We start from the raw sequence: 27773 nt of genomic DNA, 5'->3' as shown, positions 1-27773 counted from the left end.
TGCAGCACGGGGACATAGCCGAGTTGGTCAGGTTGAGTGGTGATGAGTTTGCTATTTGGATGAATAAAGAAAGTCAAAAGTGTGAAAGATAAAAAACAAAAGGAGGAAGTGTGAAAAGTGAATGGGCCAAATTGAGGTGCATATGAAGACGTATGCTTTCTTCCAATTCATTAAATCGGGCTAATATGAATCAGGTGAATTGAGTTCTGCTTTTGGAAACTGGGTTAAGAAGGGGTGCACCGTTCCTGGAGGTACTGCAATACCAGGTCAATGCGTGGAGTGGACAGAGCAAGCTCTTTTTCCATCTCCCTGTTCTAAAAATCCATTTAATATATGGTCCCCAGATAGGGGACGTATCAGATATTAAACTGATAAGAACAGATACTACACTTGATCTTAGCCAAAAGGCCGAGAAGCGATAACCAGAATTGGTTTGGGCCTCGAGTGGCACCCTGGCCTATGCCGGACACATCTTAGGGAGAGAGAGCGAGAGGGAGACAAACCCACGCCTACACAAGACATTTTGTCACCCAAGCCAACCCTTGAAAAGGCTGCTTTGCAGAGCCAAAACAAGAAGAATGGTGCGTTTTGCAGCCGCCGCCCACTGCAATGAATCTGAATAACTCCTCCTTTAGGGCGCAAGCAACTCCCCTCCCCCTTGCAGTCTTTCCAATTCACGATACAAAAAGACGGACAGGACAGGTTGCCTGACTTTCCGTCACTGCCACCCTTTGCCATCCTTACCCGTAGAAAGCCCTTTCATCATCCCCAAACCCTAATCTTTTCCCTTTCCTTCCCAGCCCCCAAACCCTGCCCTCTGTACCTTTCTCACCACCCGCTTCCCTTCTCCTGTCATCCCCCTACCACCCGGGAAAAAAAGAGATTGCCCCCTCCTTCCACTAGCCCACCCTCCCACCCAAAGAACAACTTCTTCTGCGCAGCTTGTTTTCTAGGCAGCAGCGCTATTGTGATGTCATCGGGGGGCATTGTGACAAGCCGCCAGTGTTCCGTCTCTTCATGTTGTGCACAGTTCAAACGGAAAATACATCAACAGGCAGACTACAGAAAAGCTTACTATCAAAGGTTAGAGGGGGGCTTTCTCAGAGGGCTTTTTACAGTTTTTCTATTCCCAATTAGCCGTTTAAGTGTACTTATTGAAAGTAGTAATTCTTTCATAGGCCGCCCTTTCTTAGTATTTGACGTTCCTTATATTGCGGTATGAGGCTTCGCAGTAGGTTGCAAACATTCATCACCCATGACTGTCCCCAATTGAGCTCAGAAGCTCAATGTCTATCATGACCTCTCTTTTAGAATGTCCAAGAGCAAGCAAACTATTCCTCCAGGAGAGGGCGCCAACAGACTACTAAAGAGATCATCATTACTCAAAGAAAACCCCAAAAACCAATGCATGATAGGAATAAACAGGTAACTTTCTTTGGAGTGGAAGCGGAGAGATCGCACCAGATGCCAATTCTAGATGTTATCACACCTGTGGTCACTGCAGCAGCAGGTGAATCCACTTTGTCCAAAAGGGATCTATTCCATTCAATTGCAAATGATCTAGATAAGACAGAGAACTGCAGCACGGGGACATAGCCGAGTTGGTCAGGTTGAGTGGTGATGAGTTTGCTATTTGGATGAATAAAGAAAGTCAAAAGTGTGAAAGATAAAAAACAAAAGGAGGAAGTGTGAAAAGTGAATGGGCCAAATTGAGGTGCATATGAAGACGTATGCTTTCTTCCAATTCATTAAATCGGGCTAATATGAATCAGGTGAATTGAGTTCTGCTTTTGGAAACTGGGTTAAGAAGGGGTGCACCGTTCCTGGAGGTACTGCAATACCAGGTCAATGCGTGGAGTGGACAGAGCAAGCTCTTTTTCCATCTCCCTGTTCTAAAAATCCATTTAATATATGGTCCCCAGATAGGGGACGTATCAGATATTAAACTGATAAGAACAGATACTACACTTGATCTTAGCCAAAAGGCCGAGAAGCGATAACCAGAATTGGTTTGGGCCTCGAGTGGCACCCTGGCCTATGCCGGACACATCTTAGGGAGAGAGAGCGAGAGGGAGACAAACCCACGCCTACACAAGACATTTTGTCACCCAAGCCAACCCTTGAAAAGGCTGCTTTGCAGAGCCAAAACAAGAAGAATGGTGCGTTTTGCAGCCGCCGCCCACTGCAATGAATCTGAATAACTCCTCCTTTAGGGCGCAAGCAACTCCCCTCCCCCTTGCAGTCTTTCCAATTCACGATACAAAAAGACGGACAGGACAGGTTGCCTGACTTTCCGTCACTGCCACCCTTTGCCATCCTTACCCGTAGAAAGCCCTTTCATCATCCCCAAACCCTAATCTTTTCCCTTTCCTTCCCAGCCCCCAAACCCTGCCCTCTGTACCTTTCTCACCACCCGCTTCCCTTCTCCTGTCATCCCCCTACCACCCGGGAAAAAAAGAGATTGCCCCCTCCTTCCACTAGCCCACCCTCCCACCCAAAGAACAACTTCTTCTGCGCAGCTTGTTTTCTAGGCAGCAGCGCTATTGTGATGTCATCGGGGGGCATTGTGACAAGCCGCCAGTGTTCCGTCTCTTCATGTTGTGCACAGTTCAAACGGAAAATACATCAACAGGCAGACTACAGAAAAGCTTACTATCAAAGGTTAGAGGGGGGCTTTCTCAGAGGGCTTTTTACAGTTTTTCTATTCCCAATTAGCCGTTTAAGTGTACTTATTGAAAGTAGTAATTCTTTCATAGGCCGCCCTTTCTTAGTATTTGACGTTCCTTATATTGCGGTATGAGGCTTCGCAGTAGGTTGCAAACATTCATCACCCATGACTGTCCCCAATTGAGCTCAGAAGCTCAATGTCTATCATGACCTCTCTTTTAGAATGTCCAAGAGCAAGCAAACTATTCCTCCAGGAGAGGGCGCCAACAGACTACTAAAGAGATCATCATTACTCAAAGAAAACCCCAAAAACCAATGCATGATAGGAATAAACAGGTAACTTTCTTTGGAGTGGAAGCGGAGAGATCGCACCAGATGCCAATTCTAGATGTTATCACACCTGTGGTCACTGCAGCAGCAGGTGAATCCACTTTGTCCAAAAGGGATCTATTCCATTCAATTGCAAATGATCTAGATAAGACAGAGAACTGCAGCACGGGGACATAGCCGAGTTGGTCAGGTTGAGTGGTGATGAGTTTGCTATTTGGATGAATAAAGAAAGTCAAAAGTGTGAAAGATAAAAAACAAAAGGAGGAAGTGTGAAAAGTGAATGGGCCAAATTGAGGTGCATATGAAGACGTATGCTTTCTTCCAATTCATTAAATCGGGCTAATATGAATCAGGTGAATTGAGTTCTGCTTTTGGAAACTGGGTTAAGAAGGGGTGCACCGTTCCTGGAGGTACTGCAATACCAGGTCAATGCGTGGAGTGGACAGAGCAAGCTCTTTTTCCATCTCCCTGTTCTAAAAATCCATTTAATATATGGTCCCCAGATAGGGGACGTATCAGATATTAAACTGATAAGAACAGATACTACACTTGATCTTAGCCAAAAGGCCGAGAAGCGATAACCAGAATTGGTTTGGGCCTCGAGTGGCACCCTGGCCTATGCCGGACACATCTTAGGGAGAGAGAGCGAGAGGGAGACAAACCCACGCCTACACAAGACATTTTGTCACCCAAGCCAACCCTTGAAAAGGCTGCTTTGCAGAGCCAAAACAAGAAGAATGGTGCGTTTTGCAGCCGCCGCCCACTGCAATGAATCTGAATAACTCCTCCTTTAGGGCGCAAGCAACTCCCCTCCCCCTTGCAGTCTTTCCAATTCACGATACAAAAAGACGGACAGGACAGGTTGCCTGACTTTCCGTCACTGCCACCCTTTGCCATCCTTACCCGTAGAAAGCCCTTTCATCATCCCCAAACCCTAATCTTTTCCCTTTCCTTCCCAGCCCCCAAACCCTGCCCTCTGTACCTTTCTCACCACCCGCTTCCCTTCTCCTGTCATCCCCCTACCACCCGGGAAAAAAAGAGATTGCCCCCTCCTTCCACTAGCCCACCCTCCCACCCAAAGAACAACTTCTTCTGCGCAGCTTGTTTTCTAGGCAGCAGCGCTATTGTGATGTCATCGGGGGGCATTGTGACAAGCCGCCAGTGTTCCGTCTCTTCATGTTGTGCACAGTTCAAACGGAAAATACATCAACAGGCAGACTACAGAAAAGCTTACTATCAAAGGTTAGAGGGGGGCTTTCTCAGAGGGCTTTTTACAGTTTTTCTATTCCCAATTAGCCGTTTAAGTGTACTTATTGAAAGTAGTAATTCTTTCATAGGCCGCCCTTTCTTAGTATTTGACGTTCCTTATATTGCGGTATGAGGCTTCGCAGTAGGTTGCAAACATTCATCACCCATGACTGTCCCCAATTGAGCTCAGAAGCTCAATGTCTATCATGACCTCTCTTTTAGAATGTCCAAGAGCAAGCAAACTATTCCTCCAGGAGAGGGCGCCAACAGACTACTAAAGAGATCATCATTACTCAAAGAAAACCCCAAAAACCAATGCATGATAGGAATAAACAGGTAACTTTCTTTGGAGTGGAAGCGGAGAGATCGCACCAGATGCCAATTCTAGATGTTATCACACCTGTGGTCACTGCAGCAGCAGGTGAATCCACTTTGTCCAAAAGGGATCTATTCCATTCAATTGCAAATGATCTAGATAAGACAGAGAACTGCAGCACGGGGACATAGCCGAGTTGGTCAGGTTGAGTGGTGATGAGTTTGCTATTTGGATGAATAAAGAAAGTCAAAAGTGTGAAAGATAAAAAACAAAAGGAGGAAGTGTGAAAAGTGAATGGGCCAAATTGAGGTGCATATGAAGACGTATGCTTTCTTCCAATTCATTAAATCGGGCTAATATGAATCAGGTGAATTGAGTTCTGCTTTTGGAAACTGGGTTAAGAAGGGGTGCACCGTTCCTGGAGGTACTGCAATACCAGGTCAATGCGTGGAGTGGACAGAGCAAGCTCTTTTTCCATCTCCCTGTTCTAAAAATCCATTTAATATATGGTCCCCAGATAGGGGACGTATCAGATATTAAACTGATAAGAACAGATACTACACTTGATCTTAGCCAAAAGGCCGAGAAGCGATAACCAGAATTGGTTTGGGCCTCGAGTGGCACCCTGGCCTATGCCGGACACATCTTAGGGAGAGAGAGCGAGAGGGAGACAAACCCACGCCTACACAAGACATTTTGTCACCCAAGCCAACCCTTGAAAAGGCTGCTTTGCAGAGCCAAAACAAGAAGAATGGTGCGTTTTGCAGCCGCCGCCCACTGCAATGAATCTGAATAACTCCTCCTTTAGGGCGCAAGCAACTCCCCTCCCCCTTGCAGTCTTTCCAATTCACGATACAAAAAGACGGACAGGACAGGTTGCCTGACTTTCCGTCACTGCCACCCTTTGCCATCCTTACCCGTAGAAAGCCCTTTCATCATCCCCAAACCCTAATCTTTTCCCTTTCCTTCCCAGCCCCCAAACCCTGCCCTCTGTACCTTTCTCACCACCCGCTTCCCTTCTCCTGTCATCCCCCTACCACCCGGGAAAAAAAGAGATTGCCCCCTCCTTCCACTAGCCCACCCTCCCACCCAAAGAACAACTTCTTCTGCGCAGCTTGTTTTCTAGGCAGCAGCGCTATTGTGATGTCATCGGGGGGCATTGTGACAAGCCGCCAGTGTTCCGTCTCTTCATGTTGTGCACAGTTCAAACGGAAAATACATCAACAGGCAGACTACAGAAAAGCTTACTATCAAAGGTTAGAGGGGGGCTTTCTCAGAGGGCTTTTTACAGTTTTTCTATTCCCAATTAGCCGTTTAAGTGTACTTATTGAAAGTAGTAATTCTTTCATAGGCCGCCCTTTCTTAGTATTTGACGTTCCTTATATTGCGGTATGAGGCTTCGCAGTAGGTTGCAAACATTCATCACCCATGACTGTCCCCAATTGAGCTCAGAAGCTCAATGTCTATCATGACCTCTCTTTTAGAATGTCCAAGAGCAAGCAAACTATTCCTCCAGGAGAGGGCGCCAACAGACTACTAAAGAGATCATCATTACTCAAAGAAAACCCCAAAAACCAATGCATGATAGGAATAAACAGGTAACTTTCTTTGGAGTGGAAGCGGAGAGATCGCACCAGATGCCAATTCTAGATGTTATCACACCTGTGGTCACTGCAGCAGCAGGTGAATCCACTTTGTCCAAAAGGGATCTATTCCATTCAATTGCAAATGATCTAGATAAGACAGAGAACTGCAGCACGGGGACATAGCCGAGTTGGTCAGGTTGAGTGGTGATGAGTTTGCTATTTGGATGAATAAAGAAAGTCAAAAGTGTGAAAGATAAAAAACAAAAGGAGGAAGTGTGAAAAGTGAATGGGCCAAATTGAGGTGCATATGAAGACGTATGCTTTCTTCCAATTCATTAAATCGGGCTAATATGAATCAGGTGAATTGAGTTCTGCTTTTGGAAACTGGGTTAAGAAGGGGTGCACCGTTCCTGGAGGTACTGCAATACCAGGTCAATGCGTGGAGTGGACAGAGCAAGCTCTTTTTCCATCTCCCTGTTCTAAAAATCCATTTAATATATGGTCCCCAGATAGGGGACGTATCAGATATTAAACTGATAAGAACAGATACTACACTTGATCTTAGCCAAAAGGCCGAGAAGCGATAACCAGAATTGGTTTGGGCCTCGAGTGGCACCCTGGCCTATGCCGGACACATCTTAGGGAGAGAGAGCGAGAGGGAGACAAACCCACGCCTACACAAGACATTTTGTCACCCAAGCCAACCCTTGAAAAGGCTGCTTTGCAGAGCCAAAACAAGAAGAATGGTGCGTTTTGCAGCCGCCGCCCACTGCAATGAATCTGAATAACTCCTCCTTTAGGGCGCAAGCAACTCCCCTCCCCCTTGCAGTCTTTCCAATTCACGATACAAAAAGACGGACAGGACAGGTTGCCTGACTTTCCGTCACTGCCACCCTTTGCCATCCTTACCCGTAGAAAGCCCTTTCATCATCCCCAAACCCTAATCTTTTCCCTTTCCTTCCCAGCCCCCAAACCCTGCCCTCTGTACCTTTCTCACCACCCGCTTCCCTTCTCCTGTCATCCCCCTACCACCCGGGAAAAAAAGAGATTGCCCCCTCCTTCCACTAGCCCACCCTCCCACCCAAAGAACAACTTCTTCTGCGCAGCTTGTTTTCTAGGCAGCAGCGCTATTGTGATGTCATCGGGGGGCATTGTGACAAGCCGCCAGTGTTCCGTCTCTTCATGTTGTGCACAGTTCAAACGGAAAATACATCAACAGGCAGACTACAGAAAAGCTTACTATCAAAGGTTAGAGGGGGGCTTTCTCAGAGGGCTTTTTACAGTTTTTCTATTCCCAATTAGCCGTTTAAGTGTACTTATTGAAAGTAGTAATTCTTTCATAGGCCGCCCTTTCTTAGTATTTGACGTTCCTTATATTGCGGTATGAGGCTTCGCAGTAGGTTGCAAACATTCATCACCCATGACTGTCCCCAATTGAGCTCAGAAGCTCAATGTCTATCATGACCTCTCTTTTAGAATGTCCAAGAGCAAGCAAACTATTCCTCCAGGAGAGGGCGCCAACAGACTACTAAAGAGATCATCATTACTCAAAGAAAACCCCAAAAACCAATGCATGATAGGAATAAACAGGTAACTTTCTTTGGAGTGGAAGCGGAGAGATCGCACCAGATGCCAATTCTAGATGTTATCACACCTGTGGTCACTGCAGCAGCAGGTGAATCCACTTTGTCCAAAAGGGATCTATTCCATTCAATTGCAAATGATCTAGATAAGACAGAGAACTGCAGCACGGGGACATAGCCGAGTTGGTCAGGTTGAGTGGTGATGAGTTTGCTATTTGGATGAATAAAGAAAGTCAAAAGTGTGAAAGATAAAAAACAAAAGGAGGAAGTGTGAAAAGTGAATGGGCCAAATTGAGGTGCATATGAAGACGTATGCTTTCTTCCAATTCATTAAATCGGGCTAATATGAATCAGGTGAATTGAGTTCTGCTTTTGGAAACTGGGTTAAGAAGGGGTGCACCGTTCCTGGAGGTACTGCAATACCAGGTCAATGCGTGGAGTGGACAGAGCAAGCTCTTTTTCCATCTCCCTGTTCTAAAAATCCATTTAATATATGGTCCCCAGATAGGGGACGTATCAGATATTAAACTGATAAGAACAGATACTACACTTGATCTTAGCCAAAAGGCCGAGAAGCGATAACCAGAATTGGTTTGGGCCTCGAGTGGCACCCTGGCCTATGCCGGACACATCTTAGGGAGAGAGAGCGAGAGGGAGACAAACCCACGCCTACACAAGACATTTTGTCACCCAAGCCAACCCTTGAAAAGGCTGCTTTGCAGAGCCAAAACAAGAAGAATGGTGCGTTTTGCAGCCGCCGCCCACTGCAATGAATCTGAATAACTCCTCCTTTAGGGCGCAAGCAACTCCCCTCCCCCTTGCAGTCTTTCCAATTCACGATACAAAAAGACGGACAGGACAGGTTGCCTGACTTTCCGTCACTGCCACCCTTTGCCATCCTTACCCGTAGAAAGCCCTTTCATCATCCCCAAACCCTAATCTTTTCCCTTTCCTTCCCAGCCCCCAAACCCTGCCCTCTGTACCTTTCTCACCACCCGCTTCCCTTCTCCTGTCATCCCCCTACCACCCGGGAAAAAAAGAGATTGCCCCCTCCTTCCACTAGCCCACCCTCCCACCCAAAGAACAACTTCTTCTGCGCAGCTTGTTTTCTAGGCAGCAGCGCTATTGTGATGTCATCGGGGGGCATTGTGACAAGCCGCCAGTGTTCCGTCTCTTCATGTTGTGCACAGTTCAAACGGAAAATACATCAACAGGCAGACTACAGAAAAGCTTACTATCAAAGGTTAGAGGGGGGCTTTCTCAGAGGGCTTTTTACAGTTTTTCTATTCCCAATTAGCCGTTTAAGTGTACTTATTGAAAGTAGTAATTCTTTCATAGGCCGCCCTTTCTTAGTATTTGACGTTCCTTATATTGCGGTATGAGGCTTCGCAGTAGGTTGCAAACATTCATCACCCATGACTGTCCCCAATTGAGCTCAGAAGCTCAATGTCTATCATGACCTCTCTTTTAGAATGTCCAAGAGCAAGCAAACTATTCCTCCAGGAGAGGGCGCCAACAGACTACTAAAGAGATCATCATTACTCAAAGAAAACCCCAAAAACCAATGCATGATAGGAATAAACAGGTAACTTTCTTTGGAGTGGAAGCGGAGAGATCGCACCAGATGCCAATTCTAGATGTTATCACACCTGTGGTCACTGCAGCAGCAGGTGAATCCACTTTGTCCAAAAGGGATCTATTCCATTCAATTGCAAATGATCTAGATAAGACAGAGAACTGCAGCACGGGGACATAGCCGAGTTGGTCAGGTTGAGTGGTGATGAGTTTGCTATTTGGATGAATAAAGAAAGTCAAAAGTGTGAAAGATAAAAAACAAAAGGAGGAAGTGTGAAAAGTGAATGGGCCAAATTGAGGTGCATATGAAGACGTATGCTTTCTTCCAATTCATTAAATCGGGCTAATATGAATCAGGTGAATTGAGTTCTGCTTTTGGAAACTGGGTTAAGAAGGGGTGCACCGTTCCTGGAGGTACTGCAATACCAGGTCAATGCGTGGAGTGGACAGAGCAAGCTCTTTTTCCATCTCCCTGTTCTAAAAATCCATTTAATATATGGTCCCCAGATAGGGGACGTATCAGATATTAAACTGATAAGAACAGATACTACACTTGATCTTAGCCAAAAGGCCGAGAAGCGATAACCAGAATTGGTTTGGGCCTCGAGTGGCACCCTGGCCTATGCCGGACACATCTTAGGGAGAGAGAGCGAGAGGGAGACAAACCCACGCCTACACAAGACATTTTGTCACCCAAGCCAACCCTTGAAAAGGCTGCTTTGCAGAGCCAAAACAAGAAGAATGGTGCGTTTTGCAGCCGCCGCCCACTGCAATGAATCTGAATAACTCCTCCTTTAGGGCGCAAGCAACTCCCCTCCCCCTTGCAGTCTTTCCAATTCACGATACAAAAAGACGGACAGGACAGGTTGCCTGACTTTCCGTCACTGCCACCCTTTGCCATCCTTACCCGTAGAAAGCCCTTTCATCATCCCCAAACCCTAATCTTTTCCCTTTCCTTCCCAGCCCCCAAACCCTGCCCTCTGTACCTTTCTCACCACCCGCTTCCCTTCTCCTGTCATCCCCCTACCACCCGGGAAAAAAAGAGATTGCCCCCTCCTTCCACTAGCCCACCCTCCCACCCAAAGAACAACTTCTTCTGCGCAGCTTGTTTTCTAGGCAGCAGCGCTATTGTGATGTCATCGGGGGGCATTGTGACAAGCCGCCAGTGTTCCGTCTCTTCATGTTGTGCACAGTTCAAACGGAAAATACATCAACAGGCAGACTACAGAAAAGCTTACTATCAAAGGTTAGAGGGGGGCTTTCTCAGAGGGCTTTTTACAGTTTTTCTATTCCCAATTAGCCGTTTAAGTGTACTTATTGAAAGTAGTAATTCTTTCATAGGCCGCCCTTTCTTAGTATTTGACGTTCCTTATATTGCGGTATGAGGCTTCGCAGTAGGTTGCAAACATTCATCACCCATGACTGTCCCCAATTGAGCTCAGAAGCTCAATGTCTATCATGACCTCTCTTTTAGAATGTCCAAGAGCAAGCAAACTATTCCTCCAGGAGAGGGCGCCAACAGACTACTAAAGAGATCATCATTACTCAAAGAAAACCCCAAAAACCAATGCATGATAGGAATAAACAGGTAACTTTCTTTGGAGTGGAAGCGGAGAGATCGCACCAGATGCCAATTCTAGATGTTATCACACCTGTGGTCACTGCAGCAGCAGGTGAATCCACTTTGTCCAAAAGGGATCTATTCCATTCAATTGCAAATGATCTAGATAAGACAGAGAACTGCAGCACGGGGACATAGCCGAGTTGGTCAGGTTGAGTGGTGATGAGTTTGCTATTTGGATGAATAAAGAAAGTCAAAAGTGTGAAAGATAAAAAACAAAAGGAGGAAGTGTGAAAAGTGAATGGGCCAAATTGAGGTGCATATGAAGACGTATGCTTTCTTCCAATTCATTAAATCGGGCTAATATGAATCAGGTGAATTGAGTTCTGCTTTTGGAAACTGGGTTAAGAAGGGGTGCACCGTTCCTGGAGGTACTGCAATACCAGGTCAATGCGTGGAGTGGACAGAGCAAGCTCTTTTTCCATCTCCCTGTTCTAAAAATCCATTTAATATATGGTCCCCAGATAGGGGACGTATCAGATATTAAACTGATAAGAACAGATACTACACTTGATCTTAGCCAAAAGGCCGAGAAGCGATAACCAGAATTGGTTTGGGCCTCGAGTGGCACCCTGGCCTATGCCGGACACATCTTAGGGAGAGAGAGCGAGAGGGAGACAAACCCACGCCTACACAAGACATTTTGTCACCCAAGCCAACCCTTGAAAAGGCTGCTTTGCAGAGCCAAAACAAGAAGAATGGTGCGTTTTGCAGCCGCCGCCCACTGCAATGAATCTGAATAACTCCTCCTTTAGGGCGCAAGCAACTCCCCTCCCCCTTGCAGTCTTTCCAATTCACGATACAAAAAGACGGACAGGACAGGTTGCCTGACTTTCCGTCACTGCCACCCTTTGCCATCCTTACCCGTAGAAAGCCCTTTCATCATCCCCAAACCCTAATCTTTTCCCTTTCCTTCCCAGCCCCCAAACCCTGCCCTCTGTACCTTTCTCACCACCCGCTTCCCTTCTCCTGTCATCCCCCTACCACCCGGGAAAAAAAGAGATTGCCCCCTCCTTCCACTAGCCCACCCTCCCACCCAAAGAACAACTTCTTCTGCGCAGCTTGTTTTCTAGGCAGCAGCGCTATTGTGATGTCATCGGGGGGCATTGTGACAAGCCGCCAGTGTTCCGTCTCTTCATGTTGTGCACAGTTCAAACGGAAAATACATCAACAGGCAGACTACAGAAAAGCTTACTATCAAAGGTTAGAGGGGGGCTTTCTCAGAGGGCTTTTTACAGTTTTTCTATTCCCAATTAGCCGTTTAAGTGTACTTATTGAAAGTAGTAATTCTTTCATAGGCCGCCCTTTCTTAGTATTTGACGTTCCTTATATTGCGGTATGAGGCTTCGCAGTAGGTTGCAAACATTCATCACCCATGACTGTCCCCAATTGAGCTCAGAAGCTCAATGTCTATCATGACCTCTCTTTTAGAATGTCCAAGAGCAAGCAAACTATTCCTCCAGGAGAGGGCGCCAACAGACTACTAAAGAGATCATCATTACTCAAAGAAAACCCCAAAAACCAATGCATGATAGGAATAAACAGGTAACTTTCTTTGGAGTGGAAGCGGAGAGATCGCACCAGATGCCAATTCTAGATGTTATCACACCTGTGGTCACTGCAGCAGCAGCAGGTGAATCCACTTTGTCCAAAAGGGATCTATTCCATTCAATTGCAAATGATCTAGATAAGACAGAGAACTGCAGCACGGGGACATAGCCGAGTTGGTCAGGTTGAGTGGTGATGAGTTTGCTATTTGGATGAATAAAGAAAGTCAAAAGTGTGAAAGATAAAAAACAAAAGGAGGAAGTGTGAAAAGTGAATGGGCCAAATTGAGGTGCATATGAAGACGTATGCTTTCTTCCAATTCATTAAATCGGGCTAATATGAATCAGGTGAATTGAGTTCTGCTTTTGGAAACTGGGTTAAGAAGGGGTGCACCGTTCCTGGAGGTACTGCAATACCAGGTCAATGCGTGGAGTGGACAGAGCAAGCTCTTTTTCCATCTCCCTGTTCTAAAAATCCATTTAATATATGGTCCCCAGATAGGGGACGTATCAGATATTAAACTGATAAGAACAGATACTACACTTGATCTTAGCCAAAAGGCCGAGAAGCGATAACCAGAATTGGTTTGGGCCTCGAGTGGCACCCTGGCCTATGCCGGACACATCTTAGGGAGAGAGAGCGAGAGGGAGACAAACCCACGCCTACACAAGACATTTTGTCACCCAAGCCAACCCTTGAAAAGGCTGCTTTGCAGAGCCAAAACAAGAAGAATGGTGCGTTTTGCAGCCGCCGCCCACTGCAATGAATCTGAATAACTCCTCCTTTAGGGCGCAAGCAACTCCCCTCCCCCTTGCAGTCTTTCCAATTCACGATACAAAAAGACGGACAGGACAGGTTGCCTGACTTTCCGTCACTGCCACCCTTTGCCATCCTTACCCGTAGAAAGCCCTTTCATCATCCCCAAACCCTAATCTTTTCCCTTTCCTTCCCAGCCCCCAAACCCTGCCCTCTGTACCTTTCTCACCACCCGCTTCCCTTCTCCTGTCATCCCCCTACCACCCGGGAAAAAAAGAGATTGCCCCCTCCTTCCACTAGCCCACCCTCCCACCCAAAGAACAACTTCTTCTGCGCAGCTTGTTTTCTAGGCAGCAGCGCTATTGTGATGTCATCGGGGGGCATTGTGACAAGCCGCCAGTGTTCCGTCTCTTCATGTTGTGCACAGTTCAAACGGAAAATACATCAACAGGCAGACTACAGAAAAGCTTACTATCAAAGGTTAGAGGGGGGCTTTCTCAGAGGGCTTTTTACAGTTTTTCTATTCCCAATTAGCCGTTTAAGTGTACTTATTGAAAGTAGTAATTCTTTCATAGGCCGCCCTTTCTTAGTATTTGACGTTCCTTATATTGCGGTATGAGGCTTCGCAGTAGGTTGCAAACATTCATCACCCATGACTGTCCCCAATTGAGCTCAGAAGCTCAATGTCTATCATGACCTCTCTTTTAGAATGTCCAAGAGCAAGCAAACTATTCCTCCAGGAGAGGGCGCCAACAGACTACTAAAGAGATCATCATTACTCAAAGAAAACCCCAAAAACCAATGCATGATAGGAATAAACAGGTAACTTTCTTTGGAGTGGAAGCGGAGAGATCGCACCAGATGCCAATTCTAGATGTTATCACACCTGTGGTCACTGCAGCAGCAGGTGAATCCACTTTGTCCAAAAGGGATCTATTCCATTCAATTGCAAATGATCTAGATAAGACAGAGAACTGCAGCACGGGGACATAGCCGAGTTGGTCAGGTTGAGTGGTGATGAGTTTGCTATTTGGATGAATAAAGAAAGTCAAAAGTGTGAAAGATAAAAAACAAAAGGAGGAAGTGTGAAAAGTGAATGGGCCAAATTGAGGTGCATATGAAGACGTATGCTTTCTTCCAATTCATTAAATCGGGCTAATATGAATCAGGTGAATTGAGTTCTGCTTTTGGAAACTGGGTTAAGAAGGGGTGCACCGTTCCTGGAGGTACTGCAATACCAGGTCAATGCGTGGAGTGGACAGAGCAAGCTCTTTTTCCATCTCCCTGTTCTAAAAATCCATTTAATATATGGTCCCCAGATAGGGGACGTATCAGATATTAAACTGATAAGAACAGATACTACACTTGATCTTAGCCAAAAGGCCGAGAAGCGATAACCAGAATTGGTTTGGGCCTCGAGTGGCACCCTGGCCTATGCCGGACACATCTTAGGGAGAGAGAGCGAGAGGGAGACAAACCCACGCCTACACAAGACATTTTGTCACCCAAGCCAACCCTTGAAAAGGCTGCTTTGCAGAGCCAAAACAAGAAGAATGGTGCGTTTTGCAGCCGCCGCCCACTGCAATGAATCTGAATAACTCCTCCTTTAGGGCGCAAGCAACTCCCCTCCCCCTTGCAGTCTTTCCAATTCACGATACAAAAAGACGGACAGGACAGGTTGCCTGACTTTCCGTCACTGCCACCCTTTGCCATCCTTACCCGTAGAAAGCCCTTTCATCATCCCCAAACCCTAATCTTTTCCCTTTCCTTCCCAGCCCCCAAACCCTGCCCTCTGTACCTTTCTCACCACCCGCTTCCCTTCTCCTGTCATCCCCCTACCACCCGGGAAAAAAAGAGATTGCCCCCTCCTTCCACTAGCCCACCCTCCCACCCAAAGAACAACTTCTTCTGCGCAGCTTGTTTTCTAGGCAGCAGCGCTATTGTGATGTCATCGGGGGGCATTGTGACAAGCCGCCAGTGTTCCGTCTCTTCATGTTGTGCACAGTTCAAACGGAAAATACATCAACAGGCAGACTACAGAAAAGCTTACTATCAAAGGTTAGAGGGGGGCTTTCTCAGAGGGCTTTTTACAGTTTTTCTATTCCCAATTAGCCGTTTAAGTGTACTTATTGAAAGTAGTAATTCTTTCATAGGCCGCCCTTTCTTAGTATTTGACGTTCCTTATATTGCGGTATGAGGCTTCGCAGTAGGTTGCAAACATTCATCACCCATGACTGTCCCCAATTGAGTTCAGAAGCTCAATGTCTATCATGACCTCTCTTTTAGAATGTCCAAGAGCAAGCAAACTATTCCTCCAGGAGAGGGCGCCAACAGACTACTAAAGAGATCATCATTACTCAAAGAAAACCCCAAAAACCAATGCATGATAGGAATAAACAGGTAACTTTCTTTGGAGTGGAAGCGGAGAGATCGCACCAGATGCCAATTCTAGATGTTATCACATCTGTGGTCACTGCAGCAGCAGGTGAATCCACTTTGTCCAAAAGGGATCTATTCCATTCAATTGCAAATGATCTAGATAAGACAGAGAACTGCAGCACGGGGACATAGCCGAGTTGGTCAGGTTGAGTGGTGATGAGTTTGCTATTTGGATGAATAAAGAAAGTCAAAAGTGTGAAAGATAAAAAACAAAAGGAGGAAGTGTGAAAAGTGAATGGGCCAAATTGAGGTGCATATGAAGACGTATGCTTTCTTCCAATTCATTAAATCGGGCTAATATGAATCAGGTGAATTGAGTTCTGCTTTTGGAAACTGGGTTAAGAAGGGGTGCACCGTTCCTGGAGGTACTGCAATACCAGGTCAATGCGTGGAGTGGACAGAGCAAGCTCTTTTTCCATCTCCCTGTTCTAAAAATCCATTTAATATATGGTCCCCAGATAGGGGACGTATCAGATATTAAACTGATAAGAACAGATACTACACTTGATCTTAGCCAAAAGGCCGAGAAGCGATAACCAGAATTGGTTTGGGCCTCGAGTGGCACCCTGGCCTATGCCGGACACATCTTAGGGAGAGAGAGCGAGAGGGAGACAAACCCACGCCTACACAAGACATTTTGTCACCCAAGCCAACCCTTGAAAAGGCTGCTTTGCAGAGCCAAAACAAGAAGAATGGTGCGTTTTGCAGCCGCCGCCCACTGCAATGAATCTGAATAACTCCTCCTTTAGGGCGCAAGCAACTCCCCTCCCCCTTGCAGTCTTTCCAATTCACGATACAAAAAGACGGACAGGACAGGTTGCCTGACTTTCCGTCACTGCCACCCTTTGCCATCCTTACCCGTAGAAAGCCCTTTCATCATCCCCAAACCCTAATCTTTTCCCTTTCCTTCCCAGCCCCCAAACCCTGCCCTCTGTACCTTTCTCACCACCCGCTTCCCTTCTCCTGTCATCCCCCTACCACCCGGGAAAAAAAGAGATTGCCCCCTCCTTCCACTAGCCCACCCTCCCACCCAAAGAACAACTTCTTCTGCGCAGCTTGTTTTCTAGGCAGCAGCGCTATTGTGATGTCATCGGGGGGCATTGTGACAAGCCGCCAGTGTTCCGTCTCTTCATGTTGTGCACAGTTCAAACGGAAAATACATCAACAGGCAGACTACAGAAAAGCTTACTATCAAAGGTTAGAGGGGGGCTTTCTCAGAGGGCTTTTTACAGTTTTTCTATTCCCAATTAGCCGTTTAAGTGTACTTATTGAAAGTAGTAATTCTTTCATAGGCCGCCCTTTCTTAGTATTTGACGTTCCTTATATTGCGGTATGAGGCTTCGCAGTAGGTTGCAAACATTCATCACCCATGACTGTCCCCAATTGAGCTCAGAAGCTCAATGTCTATCATGACCTCTCTTTTAGAATGTCCAAGAGCAAGCAAACTATTCCTCCAGGAGAGGGCGCCAACAGACTACTAAAGAGATCATCATTACTCAAAGAAAACCCCAAAAACCAATGCATGATAGGAATAAACAGGCAACTTTCTTTGGAGTGGAAGCGGAGAGATCGCACCAGATGCCAATTCTAGATGTTATCACACCTGTGGTCACTGCAGCAGCAGGTGAATCCACTTTGTCCAAAAGGGATCTATTCCATTCAATTGCAAATGATCTAGATAAGACAGAGAACTGCAGCACGGGGACATAGCCGAGTTGGTCAGGTTGAGTGGTGATGAGTTTGCTATTTGGATGAATAAAGAAAGTCAAAAGTGTGAAAGATAAAAAACAAAAGGAGGAAGTGTGAAAAGTGAATGGGCCAAATTGAGGTGCATATGAAGACGTATGCTTTCTTCCAATTCATTAAATCGGGCTAATATGAATCAGGTGAATTGAGTTCTGCTTTTGGAAACTGGGTTAAGAAGGGGTGCACCGTTCCTGGAGGTACTGCAATACCAGGTCAATGCGTGGAGTGGACAGAGCAAGCTCTTTTTCCATCTCCCTGTTCTAAAAATCCATTTAATATATGGTCCCCAGATAGGGGACGTATCAGATATTAAACTGATAAGAACAGATACTACACTTGATCTTAGCCAAAAGGCCGAGAAGCGATAACCAGAATTGGTTTGGGCCTCGAGTGGCACCCTGGCCTATGCCGGACACATCTTAGGGAGAGAGAGCGAGAGGGAGACAAACCCACGCCTACACAAGACATTTTGTCACCCAAGCCAACCCTTGAAAAGGCTGCTTTGCAGAGCCAAAACAAGAAGAATGGTGCGTTTTGCAGCCGCCGCCCACTGCAATGAATCTGAATAACTCCTCCTTTAGGGCGCAAGCAACTCCCCTCCCCCTTGCAGTCTTTCCAATTCACGATACAAAAAGACGGACAGGACAGGTTGCCTGACTTTCCGTCACTGCCACCCTTTGCCATCCTTACCCGTAGAAAGCCCTTTCATCATCCCCAAACCCTAATCTTTTCCCTTTCCTTCCCAGCCCCCAAACCCTGCCCTCTGTACCTTTCTCACCACCCGCTTCCCTTCTCCTGTCATCCCCCTACCACCCGGGAAAAAAAGAGATTGCCCCCTCCTTCCACTAGCCCACCCTCCCACCCAAAGAACAACTTCTTCTGCGCAGCTTGTTTTCTAGGCAGCAGCGCTATTGTGATGTCATCGGGGGGCATTGTGACAAGCCGCCAGTGTTCCGTCTCTTCATGTTGTGCACAGTTCAAACGGAAAATACATCAACAGGCAGACTACAGAAAAGCTTACTATCAAAGGTTAGAGGGGGGCTTTCTCAGAGGGCTTTTTACAGTTTTTCTATTCCCAATTAGCCGTTTAAGTGTACTTATTGAAAGTAGTAATTCTTTCATAGGCCGCCCTTTCTTAGTATTTGACGTTCCTTATATTGCGGTATGAGGCTTCGCAGTAGGTTGCAAACATTCATCACCCATGACTGTCCCCAATTGAGCTCAGAAGCTCAATGTCTATCATGACCTCTCTTTTAGAATGTCCAAGAGCAAGCAAACTATTCCTCCAGGAGAGGGCGCCAACAGACTACTAAAGAGATCATCATTACTCAAAGAAAACCCCAAAAACCAATGCATGATAGGAATAAACAGGTAACTTTCTTTGGAGTGGAAGCGGAGAGATCGCACCAGATGCCAATTCTAGATGTTATCACACCTGTGGTCACTGCAGCAGCAGGTGAATCCACTTTGTCCAAAAGGGATCTATTCCATTCAATTGCAAATGATCTAGATAAGACAGAGAACTGCAGCACGGGGACATAGCCGAGTTGGTCAGGTTGAGTGGTGATGAGTTTGCTATTTGGATGAATAAAGAAAGTCAAAAGTGTGAAAGATAAAAAACAAAAGGAGGAAGTGTGAAAAGTGAATGGGCCAAATTGAGGTGCATATGAAGACGTATGCTTTCTTCCAATTCATTAAATCGGGCTAATATGAATCAGGTGAATTGAGTTCTGCTTTTGGAAACTGGGTTAAGAAGGGGTGCACCGTTCCTGGAGGTACTGCAATACCAGGTCAATGCGTGGAGTGGACAGAGCAAGCTCTTTTTCCATCTCCCTGTTCTAAAAATCCATTTAATATATGGTCCCCAGATAGGGGACGTATCAGATATTAAACTGATAAGAACAGATACTACACTTGATCTTAGCCAAAAGGCCGAGAAGCGATAACCAGAATTGGTTTGGGCCTCGAGTGGCACCCTGGCCTATGCCGGACACATCTTAGGGAGAGAGAGCGAGAGGGAGACAAACCCACGCCTACACAAGACATTTTGTCACCCAAGCCAACCCTTGAAAAGGCTGCTTTGCAGAGCCAAAACAAGAAGAATGGTGCGTTTTGCAGCCGCCGCCCACTGCAATGAATCTGAATAACTCCTCCTTTAGGGCGCAAGCAACTCCCCTCCCCCTTGCAGTCTTTCCAATTCACGATACAAAAAGACGGACAGGACAGGTTGCCTGACTTTCCGTCACTGCCACCCTTTGCCATCCTTACCCGTAGAAAGCCCTTTCATCATCCCCAAACCCTAATCTTTTCCCTTTCCTTCCCAGCCCCCAAACCCTGCCCTCTGTACCTTTCTCACCACCCGCTTCCCTTCTCCTGTCATCCCCCTACCACCCGGGAAAAAAAGAGATTGCCCCCTCCTTCCACTAGCCCACCCTCCCACCCAAAGAACAACTTCTTCTGCGCAGCTTGTTTTCTAGGCAGCAGCGCTATTGTGATGTCATCGGGGGGCATTGTGACAAGCCGCCAGTGTTCCGTCTCTTCATGTTGTGCACAGTTCAAACGGAAAATACATCAACAGGCAGACTACAGAAAAGCTTACTATCAAAGGTTAGAGGGGGGCTTTCTCAGAGGGCTTTTTACAGTTTTTCTATTCCCAATTAGCCGTTTAAGTGTACTTATTGAAAGTAGTAATTCTTTCATAGGCCGCCCTTTCTTAGTATTTGACGTTCCTTATATTGCGGTATGAGGCTTCGCAGTAGGTTGCAAACATTCATCACCCATGACTGTCCCCAATTGAGCTCAGAAGCTCAATGTCTATCATGACCTCTCTTTTAGAATGTCCAAGAGCAAGCAAACTATTCCTCCAGGAGAGGGCGCCAACAGACTACTAAAGAGATCATCATTACTCAAAGAAAACCCCAAAAACCAATGCATGATAGGAATAAACAGGTAACTTTCTTTGGAGTGGAAGCGGAGAGATCGCACCAGATGCCAATTCTAGATGTTATCACACCTGTGGTCACTGCAGCAGCAGGTGAATCCACTTTGTCCAAAAGGGATCTATTCCATTCAATTGCAAATGATCTAGATAAGACAGAGAACTGCAGCACGGGGACATAGCCGAGTTGGTCAGGTTGAGTGGTGATGAGTTTGCTATTTGGATGAATAAAGAAAGTCAAAAGTGTGAAAGATAAAAAACAAAAGGAGGAAGTGTGAAAAGTGAATGGGCCAAATTGAGGTGCATATGAAGACGTATGCTTTCTTCCAATTCATTAAATCGGGCTAATATGAATCAGGTGAATTGAGTTCTGCTTTTGGAAACTGGGTTAAGAAGGGGTGCACCGTTCCTGGAGGTACTGCAATACCAGGTCAATGCGTGGAGTGGACAGAGCAAGCTCTTTTTCCATCTCCCTGTTCTAAAAATCCATTTAATATATGGTCCCCAGATAGGGGACGTATCAGATATTAAACTGATAAGAACAGATACTACACTTGATCTTAGCCAAAAGGCCGAGAAGCGATAACCAGAATTGGTTTGGGCCTCGAGTGGCACCCTGGCCTATGCCGGACACATCTTAGGGAGAGAGAGCGAGAGGGAGACAAACCCACGCCTACACAAGACATTTTGTCACCCAAGCCAACCCTTGAAAAGGCTGCTTTGCAGAGCCAAAACAAGAAGAATGGTGCGTTTTGCAGCCGCCGCCCACTGCAATGAATCTGAATAACTCCTCCTTTAGGGCGCAAGCAACTCCCCTCCCCCTTGCAGTCTTTCCAATTCACGATACAAAAAGACGGACAGGACAGGTTGCCTGACTTTCCGTCACTGCCACCCTTTGCCATCCTTACCCGTAGAAAGCCCTTTCATCATCCCCAAACCCTAATCTTTTCCCTTTCCTTCCCAGCCCCCAAACCCTGCCCTCTGTACCTTTCTCACCACCCGCTTCCCTTCTCCTGTCATCCCCCTACCACCCGGGAAAAAAAGAGATTGCCCCCTCCTTCCACTAGCCCACCCTCCCACCCAAAGAACAACTTCTTCTGCGCAGCTTGTTTTCTAGGCAGCAGCGCTATTGTGATGTCATCGGGGGGCATTGTGACAAGCCGCCAGTGTTCCGTCTCTTCATGTTGTGCACAGTTCAAACGGAAAATACATCAACAGGCAGACTACAGAAAAGCTTACTATCAAAGGTTAGAGGGGGGCTTTCTCAGAGGGCTTTTTACAGTTTTTCTATTCCCAATTAGCCGTTTAAGTGTACTTATTGAAAGTAGTAATTCTTTCATAGGCCGCCCTTTCTTAGTATTTGACGTTCCTTATATTGCGGTATGAGGCTTCGCAGTAGGTTGCAAACATTCATCACCCATGACTGTCCCCAATTGAGCTCAGAAGCTCAATGTCTATCATGACCTCTCTTTTAGAATGTCCAAGAGCAAGCAAACTATTCCTCCAGGAGAGGGCGCCAACAGACTACTAAAGAGATCATCATTACTCAAAGAAAACCCCAAAAACCAATGCATGATAGGAATAAACAGGTAACTTTCTTTGGAGTGGAAGCGGAGAGATCGCACCAGATGCCAATTCTAGATGTTATCACACCTGTGGTCACTGCAGCAGCAGGTGAATCCACTTTGTCCAAAAGGGATCTATTCCATTCAATTGCAAATGATCTAGATAAGACAGAGAACTGCAGCACGGGGACATAGCCGAGTTGGTCAGGTTGAGTGGTGATGAGTTTGCTATTTGGATGAATAAAGAAAGTCAAAAGTGTGAAAGATAAAAAACAAAAGGAGGAAGTGTGAAAAGTGAATGGGCCAAATTGAGGTGCATATGAAGACGTATGCTTTCTTCCAATTCATTAAATCGGGCTAATATGAATCAGGTGAATTGAGTTCTGCTTTTGGAAACTGGGTTAAGAAGGGGTGCACCGTTCCTGGAGGTACTGCAATACCAGGTCAATGCGTGGAGTGGACAGAGCAAGCTCTTTTTCCATCTCCCTGTTCTAAAAATCCATTTAATATATGGTCCCCAGATAGGGGACGTATCAGATATTAAACTGATAAGAACAGATACTACACTTGATCTTAGCCAAAAGGCCGAGAAGCGATAACCAGAATTGGTTTGGGCCTCGAGTGGCACCCTGGCCTATGCCGGACACATCTTAGGGAGAGAGAGCGAGAGGGAGACAAACCCACGCCTACACAAGACATTTTGTCACCCAAGCCAACCCTTGAAAAGGCTGCTTTGCAGAGCCAAAACAAGAAGAATGGTGCGTTTTGCAGCCGCCGCCCACTGCAATGAATCTGAATAACTCCTCCTTTAGGGCGCAAGCAACTCCCCTCCCCCTTGCAGTCTTTCCAATTCACGATACAAAAAGACGGACAGGACAGGTTGCCTGACTTTCCGTCACTGCCACCCTTTGCCATCCTTACCCGTAGAAAGCCCTTTCATCATCCCCAAACCCTAATCTTTTCCCTTTCCTTCCCAGCCCCCAAACCCTGCCCTCTGTACCTTTCTCACCACCCGCTTCCCTTCTCCTGTCATCCCCCTACCACCCGGGAAAAAAAGAGATTGCCCCCTCCTTCCACTAGCCCACCCTCCCACCCAAAGAACAACTTCTTCTGCGCAGCTTGTTTTCTAGGCAGCAGCGCTATTGTGATGTCATCGGGGGGCATTGTGACAAGCCGCCAGTGTTCCGTCTCTTCATGTTGTGCACAGTTCAAACGGAAAATACATCAACAGGCAGACTACAGAAAAGCTTACTATCAAAGGTTAGAGGGGGGCTTTCTCAGAGGGCTTTTTACAGTTTTTCTATTCCCAATTAGCCGTTTAAGTGTACTTATTGAAAGTAGTAATTCTTTCATAGGCCGCCCTTTCTTAGTATTTGACGTTCCTTATATTGCGGTATGAGGCTTCGCAGTAGGTTGCAAACATTCATCACCCATGACTGTCCCCAATTGAGCTCAGAAGCTCAATGTCTATCATGACCTCTCTTTTAGAATGTCCAAGAGCAAGCAAACTATTCCTCCAGGAGAGGGCGCCAACAGACTACTAAAGAGATCATCATTACTCAAAGAAAACCCCAAAAACCAATGCATGATAGGAATAAACAGGTAACTTTCTTTGGAGTGGAAGCGGAGAGATCGCACCAGATGCCAATTCTAGATGTTATCACACCTGTGGTCACTGCAGCAGCAGGTGAATCCACTTTGTCCAAAAGGGATCTATTCCATTCAATTGCAAATGATCTAGATAAGACAGAGAACTGCAGCACGGGGACATAGCCGAGTTGGTCAGGTTGAGTGGTGATGAGTTTGCTATTTGGATGAATAAAGAAAGTCAAAAGTGTGAAAGATAAAAAACAAAAGGAGGAAGTGTGAAAAGTGAATGGGCCAAATTGAGGTGCATATGAAGACGTATGCTTTCTTCCAATTCATTAAATCGGGCTAATATGAATCAGGTGAATTGAGTTCTGCTTTTGGAAACTGGGTTAAGAAGGGGTGCACCGTTCCTGGAGGTACTGCAATACCAGGTCAATGCGTGGAGTGGACAGAGCAAGCTCTTTTTCCATCTCCCTGTTCTAAAAATCCATTTAATATATGGTCCCCAGATAGGGGACGTATCAGATATTAAACTGATAAGAACAGATACTACACTTGATCTTAGCCAAAAGGCCGAGAAGCGATAACCAGAATTGGTTTGGGCCTCGAGTGGCACCCTGGCCTATGCCGGACACATCTTAGGGAGAGAGAGCGAGAGGGAGACAAACCCACGCCTACACAAGACATTTTGTCACCCAAGCCAACCCTTGAAAAGGCTGCTTTGCAGAGCCAAAACAAGAAGAATGGTGCGTTTTGCAGCCGCCGCCCACTGCAATGAATCTGAATAACTCCTCCTTTAGGGCGCAAGCAACTCCCCTCCCCCTTGCAGTCTTTCCAATTCACGATACAAAAAGACGGACAGGACAGGTTGCCTGACTTTCCGTCACTGCCACCCTTTGCCATCCTTACCCGTAGAAAGCCCTTTCATCATCCCCAAACCCTAATCTTTTCCCTTTCCTTCCCAGCCCCCAAACCCTGCCCTCTGTACCTTTCTCACCACCCGCTTCCCTTCTCCTGTCATCCCCCTACCACCCGGGAAAAAAAGAGATTGCCCCCTCCTTCCACTAGCCCACCCTCCCACCCAAAGAACAACTTCTTCTGCGCAGCTTGTTTTCTAGGCAGCAGCGCTATTGTGATGTCATCGGGGGGCATTGTGACAAGCCGCCAGTGTTCCGTCTCTTCATGTTGTGCACAGTTCAAACGGAAAATACATCAACAGGCAGACTACAGAAAAGCTTACTATCAAAGGTTAGAGGGGGGCTTTCTCAGAGGGCTTTTTACAGTTTTTCTATTCCCAATTAGCCGTTTAAGTGTACTTATTGAAAGTAGTAATTCTTTCATAGGCCGCCCTTTCTTAGTATTTGACGTTCCTTATATTGCGGTATGAGGCTTCGCAGTAGGTTGCAAACATTCATCACCCATGACTGTCCCCAATTGAGCTCAGAAGCTCAATGTCTATCATGACCTCTCTTTTAGAATGTCCAAGAGCAAGCAAACTATTCCTCCAGGAGAGGGCGCCAACAGACTACTAAAGAGATCATCATTACTCAAAGAAAACCCCAAAAACCAATGCATGATAGGAATAAACAGGTAACTTTCTTTGGAGTGGAAGCGGAGAGATCGCACCAGATGCCAATTCTAGATGTTATCACACCTGTGGTCACTGCAGCAGCAGGTGAATCCACTTTGTCCAAAAGGGATCTATTCCATTCAATTGCAAATGATCTAGATAAGACAGAGAACTGCAGCACGGGGACATAGCCGAGTTGGTCAGGTTGAGTGGTGATGAGTTTGCTATTTGGATGAATAAAGAAAGTCAAAAGTGTGAAAGATAAAAAACAAAAGGAGGAAGTGTGAAAAGTGAATGGGCCAAATTGAGGTGCATATGAAGACGTATGCTTTCTTCCAATTCATTAAATCGGGCTAATATGAATCAGGTGAATTGAGTTCTGCTTTTGGAAACTGGGTTAAGAAGGGGTGCACCGTTCCTGGAGGTACTGCAATACCAGGTCAATGCGTGGAGTGGACAGAGCAAGCTCTTTTTCCATCTCCCTGTTCTAAAAATCCATTTAATATATGGTCCCCAGATAGGGGACGTATCAGATATTAAACTGATAAGAACAGATACTACACTTGATCTTAGCCAAAAGGCCGAGAAGCGATAACCAGAATTGGTTTGGGCCTCGAGTGGCACCCTGGCCTATGCCGGACACATCTTAGGGAGAGAGAGCGAGAGGGAGACAAACCCACGCCTACACAAGACATTTTGTCACCCAAGCCAACCCTTGAAAAGGCTGCTTTGCAGAGCCAAAACAAGAAGAATGGTGCGTTTTGCAGCCGCCGCCCACTGCAATGAATCTGAATAACTCCTCCTTTAGGGCGCAAGCAACTCCCCTCCCCCTTGCAGTCTTTCCAATTCACGATACAAAAAGACGGACAGGACAGGTTGCCTGACTTTCCGTCACTGCCACCCTTTGCCATCCTTACCCGTAGAAAGCCCTTTCATCATCCCCAAACCCTAATCTTTTCCCTTTCCTTCCCAGCCCCCAAACCCTGCCCTCTGTACCTTTCTCACCACCCGCTTCCCTTCTCCTGTCATCCCCCTACCACCCGGGAAAAAAAGAGATTGCCCCCTCCTTCCACTAGCCCACCCTCCCACCCAAAGAACAACTTCTTCTGCGCAGCTTGTTTTCTAGGCAGCAGCGCTATTGTGATGTCATCGGGGGGCATTGTGACAAGCCGCCAGTGTTCCGTCTCTTCATGTTGTGCACAGTTCAAACGGAAAATACATCAACAGGCAGACTACAGAAAAGCTTACTATCAAAGGTTAGAGGGGGGCTTTCTCAGAGGGCTTTTTACAGTTTTTCTATTCCCAATTAGCCGTTTAAGTGTACTTATTGAAAGTAGTAATTCTTTCATAGGCCGCCCTTTCTTAGTATTTGACGTTCCTTATATTGCGGTATGAGGCTTCGCAGTAGGTTGCAAACATTCATCACCCATGACTGTCCCCAATTGAGCTCAGAAGCTCAATGTCTATCATGACCTCTCTTTTAGAATGTCCAAGAGCAAGCAAACTATTCCTCCAGGAGAGGGCGCCAACAGACTACTAAAGAGATCATCATTACTCAAAGAAAACCCCAAAAACCAATGCATGATAGGAATAAACAGGTAACTTTCTTTGGAGTGGAAGCGGAGAGATCGCACCAGATGCCAATTCTAGATGTTATCACACCTGTGGTCACTGCAGCAGCAGGTGAATCCACTTTGTCCAAAAGGGATCTATTCCATTCAATTGCAAATGATCTAGATAAGACAGAGAACTGCAGCACGGGGACATAGCCGAGTTGGTCAGGTTGAGTGGTGATGAGTTTGCTATTTGGATGAATAAAGAAAGTCAAAAGTGTGAAAGATAAAAAACAAAAGGAGGAAGTGTGAAAAGTGAATGGGCCAAATTGAGGTGCATATGAAGACGTATGCTTTCTTCCAATTCATTAAATCGGGCTAATATGAATCAGGTGAATTGAGTTCTGCTTTTGGAAACTGGGTTAAGAAGGGGTGCACCGTTCCTGGAGGTACTGCAATACCAGGTCAATGCGTGGAGTGGACAGAGCAAGCTCTTTTTCCATCTCCCTGTTCTAAAAATCCATTTAATATATGGTCCCCAGATAGGGGACGTATCAGATATTAAACTGATAAGAACAGATACTACACTTGATCTTAGCCAAAAGGCCGAGAAGCGATAACCAGAATTGGTTTGGGCCTCGAGTGGCACCCTGGCCTATGCCGGACACATCTTAGGGAGAGAGAGCGAGAGGGAGACAAACCCACGCCTACACAAGACATTTTGTCACCCAAGCCAACCCTTGAAAAGGCTGCTTTGCAGAGCCAAAACAAGAAGAATGGTGCGTTTTGCAGCCGCCGCCCACTGCAATGAATCTGAATAACTCCTCCTTTAGGGCGCAAGCAACTCCCCTCCCCCTTGCAGTCTTTCCAATTCACGATACAAAAAGACGGACAGGACAGGTTGCCTGACTTTCCGTCACTGCCACCCTTTGCCATCCTTACCCGTAGAAAGCCCTTTCATCATCCCCAAACCCTAATCTTTTCCCTTTCCTTCCCAGCCCCCAAACCCTGCCCTCTGTACCTTTCTCACCACCCGCTTCCCTTCTCCTGTCATCCCCCTACCACCCGGGAAAAAAAGAGATTGCCCCCTCCTTCCACTAGCCCACCCTCCCACCCAAAGAACAACTTCTTCTGCGCAGCTT

The 27773-nt window shown here is 46.4% G+C and overlaps 18 non-coding genes across 18 annotated transcripts; all 18 read right to left on the bottom strand.

The window, feature by feature from the left end:
- Positions 1-229: 229 nt before the first annotated feature.
- LOC142280846 (U2 spliceosomal RNA) lies at positions 230-420 on the bottom strand. The gene has a single exon (XR_012743029.1). It is a non-coding gene; the product is annotated as a U2 spliceosomal RNA (small nuclear RNA).
- Positions 421-1807: 1387 nt separating this feature from the next.
- Positions 1808-1998, bottom strand: LOC142280845 (U2 spliceosomal RNA). The gene has a single exon (XR_012743028.1). It is a non-coding gene; the product is annotated as a U2 spliceosomal RNA (small nuclear RNA).
- Positions 1999-3385: 1387 nt separating this feature from the next.
- LOC142280844 (U2 spliceosomal RNA) lies at positions 3386-3576 on the bottom strand. Its single transcript, XR_012743027.1, has one exon. It is a non-coding gene; the product is annotated as a U2 spliceosomal RNA (small nuclear RNA).
- A 1387-nt stretch (positions 3577-4963) lies between these two features.
- LOC142280834 (U2 spliceosomal RNA) lies at positions 4964-5154 on the bottom strand. The gene has a single exon (XR_012743024.1). It is a non-coding gene; the product is annotated as a U2 spliceosomal RNA (small nuclear RNA).
- Positions 5155-6541: 1387 nt separating this feature from the next.
- On the bottom strand, positions 6542-6732 carry LOC142280823 (U2 spliceosomal RNA). The gene has a single exon (XR_012743015.1). It is a non-coding gene; the product is annotated as a U2 spliceosomal RNA (small nuclear RNA).
- Positions 6733-8119: 1387 nt separating this feature from the next.
- Positions 8120-8310, bottom strand: LOC142280812 (U2 spliceosomal RNA). The gene has a single exon (XR_012743004.1). It is a non-coding gene; the product is annotated as a U2 spliceosomal RNA (small nuclear RNA).
- A 1387-nt stretch (positions 8311-9697) lies between these two features.
- Positions 9698-9888, bottom strand: LOC142280801 (U2 spliceosomal RNA). Its single transcript, XR_012742993.1, has one exon. It is a non-coding gene; the product is annotated as a U2 spliceosomal RNA (small nuclear RNA).
- Positions 9889-11275: 1387 nt separating this feature from the next.
- LOC142280789 (U2 spliceosomal RNA) lies at positions 11276-11466 on the bottom strand. The gene has a single exon (XR_012742982.1). It is a non-coding gene; the product is annotated as a U2 spliceosomal RNA (small nuclear RNA).
- A 1390-nt stretch (positions 11467-12856) lies between these two features.
- On the bottom strand, positions 12857-13047 carry LOC142280777 (U2 spliceosomal RNA). The gene has a single exon (XR_012742971.1). It is a non-coding gene; the product is annotated as a U2 spliceosomal RNA (small nuclear RNA).
- A 1387-nt stretch (positions 13048-14434) lies between these two features.
- LOC142280765 (U2 spliceosomal RNA) lies at positions 14435-14625 on the bottom strand. The gene has a single exon (XR_012742960.1). It is a non-coding gene; the product is annotated as a U2 spliceosomal RNA (small nuclear RNA).
- A 1387-nt stretch (positions 14626-16012) lies between these two features.
- Positions 16013-16203, bottom strand: LOC142280754 (U2 spliceosomal RNA). Its single transcript, XR_012742949.1, has one exon. It is a non-coding gene; the product is annotated as a U2 spliceosomal RNA (small nuclear RNA).
- Positions 16204-17590: 1387 nt separating this feature from the next.
- Positions 17591-17781, bottom strand: LOC142280742 (U2 spliceosomal RNA). The gene has a single exon (XR_012742938.1). It is a non-coding gene; the product is annotated as a U2 spliceosomal RNA (small nuclear RNA).
- A 1387-nt stretch (positions 17782-19168) lies between these two features.
- LOC142280730 (U2 spliceosomal RNA) lies at positions 19169-19359 on the bottom strand. The gene has a single exon (XR_012742927.1). It is a non-coding gene; the product is annotated as a U2 spliceosomal RNA (small nuclear RNA).
- A 1387-nt stretch (positions 19360-20746) lies between these two features.
- On the bottom strand, positions 20747-20937 carry LOC142280877 (U2 spliceosomal RNA). The gene has a single exon (XR_012743059.1). It is a non-coding gene; the product is annotated as a U2 spliceosomal RNA (small nuclear RNA).
- A 1387-nt stretch (positions 20938-22324) lies between these two features.
- Positions 22325-22515, bottom strand: LOC142280866 (U2 spliceosomal RNA). The gene has a single exon (XR_012743048.1). It is a non-coding gene; the product is annotated as a U2 spliceosomal RNA (small nuclear RNA).
- Positions 22516-23902: 1387 nt separating this feature from the next.
- LOC142280855 (U2 spliceosomal RNA) lies at positions 23903-24093 on the bottom strand. Its single transcript, XR_012743037.1, has one exon. It is a non-coding gene; the product is annotated as a U2 spliceosomal RNA (small nuclear RNA).
- Positions 24094-25480: 1387 nt separating this feature from the next.
- On the bottom strand, positions 25481-25671 carry LOC142280841 (U2 spliceosomal RNA). The gene has a single exon (XR_012743026.1). It is a non-coding gene; the product is annotated as a U2 spliceosomal RNA (small nuclear RNA).
- A 1387-nt stretch (positions 25672-27058) lies between these two features.
- On the bottom strand, positions 27059-27249 carry LOC142280724 (U2 spliceosomal RNA). Its single transcript, XR_012742921.1, has one exon. It is a non-coding gene; the product is annotated as a U2 spliceosomal RNA (small nuclear RNA).
- Between the last annotated feature and the right edge of the window lie 524 nt (positions 27250-27773).

Source organism: Anomaloglossus baeobatrachus, unplaced genomic scaffold (assembly GCF_048569485.1).
Source record: "Anomaloglossus baeobatrachus isolate aAnoBae1 unplaced genomic scaffold, aAnoBae1.hap1 Scaffold_463, whole genome shotgun sequence".
NCBI lineage: Eukaryota > Metazoa > Chordata > Amphibia > Anura > Aromobatidae > Anomaloglossus > Anomaloglossus baeobatrachus.
This window is presented reverse-complemented; position numbering and strand designations above follow the sequence as displayed.